Raw genomic sequence first — 5,322 nt, 5'->3', positions numbered from 1 at the left:
CAGCATTTCTTTTATTTAATTTGTGGTTGAAAGCAGTTTGTTGAAGGCCTGGTGGTTTCAGTGCCATAGATGAAGAAAACATCCTTTAACTAATCAACCCAGGAAGCATTTATTACTGCATCTAGCTGTTTTTGAAAGGATCCATGATTTTTAATCTATGCTACCTTTACAGACACATATTTTGTATTGATCATTCATGGGAAGAAAAATATCTTGATACCCTAAAAATGATTATTTTTCAGTTAAGAGATAGTAGGAACTGCAGATGCTGGAGAATCTGAGATAACAAGGTGTGAAGCTGGATGAACACAGCAGGCCAAGCAGCATCAGAGGGGCAGGAAGGCTGATGTTTCGGGCTTAGACCCTTCTTCAGAAAACCTTTCTGAAGAAGGGTCCAGACCCGAAACGTCAGCCTTCCTGCTCCTCTGATGCTGCTTCACCTTCTGTGTTCATCCAGCTCTTTGCCTTGTTATCTCTATTTTTCAGTTAAATTGCATGGCTCTGTGCTTTATTGTGTCATCCAGTTTCAGATTCACATTTCTTTCCAATGTATTATCTTTTGAAGATCAATGACAGAATATTTTCTTCATTTTCCCCTCATAACTAAGCCTGTGATGTTCATGATTAGTCATGGAGCTCTTTTCTGAATTGCCTATAAATATTTATGTCTCTTTTGAAGCATGGAAACCAAAATTGCTCAAGATACATTCTGATCACTGCACTGTTTAAACACTTTGACTTTTATTTTTGTTATAATTCATATTTCAAATTCTTTCAAAGGATGTTAGCAACACTGCCATTTTATTGCCCATCCCTAATTGTCCTTGGGAAGGTGGTGGTGAACTGCCTTCTTGAACATATCTGAGTAGCTTACTTCAGAGAGGATCACATTACAATTGTCGATCATGCTAATTAGTGCAGAAACAAGACAGGAAGCTTTCCACAATTGCCAGCAGCCTCAGTCGATTCAAGGTGGTTAGCCTTCGCTCAGGAGATCCTGGCACAGTTAGTCAAGGGTAGCCTCTGATACCAGCCCAAGGTCATGCTCAGGGTGATTAGAGACATGATCCCTTGCTTAAAGAGGGTGAAGAGCTGAATGACAGGCAGCAGACCACCAACATCGACTCTTTCTGCTCTGCCCCTGGAATGAGAGAGAGAGGTATTACCGAAGATGCAAATGGGTGGCACAGCTGTCGCTGTTGATGTAGGTGGGGAGGTTTCTTCACTGAGTGAGCTGGCAGTGCAAAGGGTAGTGGTGTCAAAGGTTGGGGTAGTTGAGTACGAGTGGGAAAGGTGTTGTGGACAGTGGTGAGAATGATAGAGCATAAGCATTGATGGGAGATGTTTGCAAGAGCAGAGACAGAGTGAGTGTGAGACCGGAGTAAAGTGACTGGCCCAGATGGAGTCATGGGCCATGCACTCAAATCCTGTGAGGACCAGCTGGTTCACTGACATCTTCAGCCTCTCCTTGCTACATTCTGAAGTCCCCACTTGTTTTAAGAAGACCACCATCATCCCAGGACCAAACAAAATACTTGCAATATGCCTCAATGGCTACCATCCAGTGGCTCTGACCTCTGTAATCAAGAAGTGCCTTGAGAGGTTAGTAATGGCCCACACCAACTCTAGCCTCCCAGCCTGCCTTGATCCCGTGGAATTTACCTTCTGGCAGAACAGGTCCACGGTTGATGCCATTTCCCTAACTTTACATACACCCCTGGAAAATCTGGATAATAAGGATACCTACATCAGCATCCTACTTATTGATGACAGCTCCTCCTTCAACACTAAACTAACTAACTAAACTAATCGCAAATCTCCAAGACCTAGGTCTCGGCTCAGCCCTCTGCATCTGGATCCTTCATTTCCTGACCCACAGACTGCAATCAGCGAAGACAGACAATAGCACCTCCTCCATTATAACGCTTTTCACTGGCATTCCTCATGTATGTGTTCTGAGCCCCCTATTGTACGCCTTGTACGCTCATGACTATGTCACCAAATATTGCACAAACTTCATCTACAAGTCAACTGATGACCACTGTCGTAGGCTGGATATCAAACAGTGACAAGTCAGAATACAGGAAGGAGGTAGAATGCTTGTTGTCATGGCGCAATGATTACAATCTTTCCCCCAATGTCAGCAAAACTAAAGAACTGATCATTGACTTCATGAAGAATGGAGGACAACATGCTCCTATCTGCACCAATAGAACTGAGGTGGAGATGGTTGTGAAGGTTGACAGCATTAATATAACTGACAGTCTGTCCTGGGTTTGCCATGTAGATGTAACAGTGAAGAAGGCACACAACGCCTCTTCTTCCTCAGAAGGCTTAGGAAATTCACCAACCTTCATAGATGTACCATAGAAAACATTCTGTATGGTGCACTACAGCCTGGTACAGCAACGGCACTGCCAGGACCATAAAAAAACTACAGAAAATTCTGTGCACATCCCAGACCATAATGTAAGCGAACCTCCTGTCCATGGGCTCCATCTATACTTCTCGTTGCTGGGGAAAAGCTGCCAACATCATCAAATATCCCTCCCACCCTGGTAGTGCTGTCTTCGAACATCTTCCATCAGGCAGCAGATAAAGAAGCTTAAACACATGTACTAACAGGTTCAAGAACTGCTCCTTCAAAGCTGTTATCGGACAGCTGAATGGCCTATCTAATTTCAAATCTAAAGGTGATCTTGCTTTTGTGCACCTCCTGTGCAACTGTAACCTTGTATGCCTTGCTCTGTCCAAACACCCAAGGATTTGTATGTCCTTGTATGTTATGACCGACCATACTGCGCACAAAACTACTCACTGTACTTGTGACAACAATAAATCAAAACAAATCAAATCAAAGGTAACAGAGAGAAGTTGGTTGTCTTTATGCTGGTGGAGTGGTGAAGGACTTGAACTGGTTCTGAGCACGATGTGTACTACACCGGAAGACTGAAGGTTTTCTAACCTGGGTGTCAGCCTGGGAGCAGGTTGGCATGGACTGGTGTTTTGGTTTCCACTTCTGGTTTTGGGGCACCTCTATGCACCACCCCATCCAGCAGGATCTCCAAGACACTGCCTACAAAGTGGGTATCGACTTCCCTCATGTTTAGGGCAAATTTCAGAACTGTTCCAGACTGACGGTGCTGTGCTGGGTGCACAATGGACTTTTAAAGATAGTGCTGACTGGTCAGTTCTGGGTGTTTTGGTAAGTAGCGAGTTGCTCTAGCAATGACTTGTGATAAGATGGGTTGGAAACAGGGGTGTGATACTGTGAGGAAGGGTGCTTGGGCCCATGGTGAGAATTGCTCCGCCAAACCCAATGTGATGCACACTTGGCCAATAAACCAGGAGACTGAACCCTATATGTTCAGTTTCATCATCAGCCATCTGAGCAAATGTCATTCCAGCTGCAACCACACAAATAAAGGCACAGAGTTCAGATATCCTTAGCATCACACATTATACTCAATTTTTCCTCAGTGCCCATACTAGCATAAAACCTCATTAAGATTGAATAAGGAAGCATAGAAAATATGTGCAGGAGTAGGCCATTCGGCCCTTTGAGCCAGCATCAGATGTTGTTCTGTCCATTTGTAATTTTAACTTCTATTCGACAGCATGGACTGCGAAGAAAGAACAAGCCACTATCTTGGATTCTCCAGCATCTGCAGTTCCCATTATCTCTGAAGCCACTCAGCCGAGTTTGACATTAGGATTGTACAGGTGACAGGGACTTCGGAACAGGAAATGATAGATAACTTTATTCAGCGTTGTGCAGGTAATTGAATTGGGGAAGGCGATTGTTACTCTGGCAACAAGGTCAATCTTTCTACCCCACGTGACATTACTTTGTTTCACAGCTGCTATTAGGATTGATTCAGAACGTTGAATGATGCGTTTCAAAGTGTTTGTCAGTGGGATTTTTAACCAACACAGCAGCTAAACATGTGAGATCCACATACAGCATTAAGAGATGTTAAGATATCATTTTCCTGTACCATATGACTACCTGTTTAATATTATTGCCCTTTGCAGGGTCTTATGTCACACAGAAGTGGAATCCCCTCCCTCCAAGAGGTAAATTTACTCCAACCACTCTGGGTATGGTGCAAGTCATTTTTCATTTCAGTTGCACATTTGACTGCACAGTGTGCAAACCTTTGTACTGAGATTGGATGATGTCCTTGGCGCTGTGGCAGTAAGTCCTGACAGGCTTCATGGGCTATATCCACTAACCTTTGAGACATGGCCATTTGGGTTGAAACATGTAGTGTTTCTGCCATGTGAGCTTCTAACAAATGGTGCAGGGGTGACACTGATGTAATATGGTGCTGTGCAGGAACATGTCTACGTCTTTGACTGATCACTGTTGACAATCATGTCAAACTACCTGTGTGTCTGCATTAACAGGCAAGGTCAAATAGCAGTACTGTGAGGCTACATGGTCTGAATGATGTGGCAAAGCACAAAAAAAGCAGGGCATGGCAGAGATGTGGAGAACATCCAAGCAGGTGCAAAGTGAAGGAACACTAAGAAATCAAACGACAAGCATTTAGGTGCCCCTTGTCCAGTCCACACCTTGGCTGCCTGGCCTGCACATGGAACAACCTGAGAGAAACATTGCAATGAAAGGAGTCCGTATGCTCCAAAATGCAGCATTGAAGTGCAGTGCTGCGTCCCAGCTGAGTGGAGGTGTTGTGGACTGCTTTCCCAAGTGGAGAATTGGAGGTGCAAGTCCAGAGCAAAGAAGTATGAGGCAGAAAGATAGTCCCTGTGTTTTGTATTATTTGAATGATCAGACATACTGACTCTGTACAGTGTAAAACTTTGGAAATGTTTCTATTGGTAAGAGTACAGTGATTTTTGGATGAGGTTTTGCTGAGTTTCTGCATTTGCCATTGAGTGCTGTTGCAGCCTGACAGAGAATGAAGGGGATTGGATGACCTTTCCATACAAAAGTGGCAACAAGTGATTGGGAAGAAGTGACAGTGTGTCTGCAGCATGACAGGGGGATATAGTTGATGCTGTGGAGAGAGACAGATCTGCCAAGGTACAGCTAGTCTCCTGCATGCATCTCAGCAGTGACAGGAGGCCATGTGTCAAACCAGCCTACAATCTGGGGGTGTGGGTAGCCATTAGCTCTCTCCCATATGGTGCTCTCATGAGTCCTCTGCATAGTAACTGCCTGTTACATCACCCTTGACCATCCTAATTGGATAGGGAAGAGGATTGAGCTGGGATCCTCATTGTTCATGGCCACACTCTCAGCAACTTATTGATAGGTCAGAGAGCAGAGTTACTCTGTCCTAAGAATCATGATGG

This window comes from Stegostoma tigrinum, chromosome 2 (assembly GCF_030684315.1).
Source record: "Stegostoma tigrinum isolate sSteTig4 chromosome 2, sSteTig4.hap1, whole genome shotgun sequence".
NCBI classification, from domain to species: Eukaryota; Metazoa; Chordata; class Chondrichthyes; order Orectolobiformes; family Stegostomatidae; genus Stegostoma; species Stegostoma tigrinum.
The sequence above is the reverse complement of the archived record's forward strand: the minus strand, read 5'-3'. Positions refer to the sequence as shown.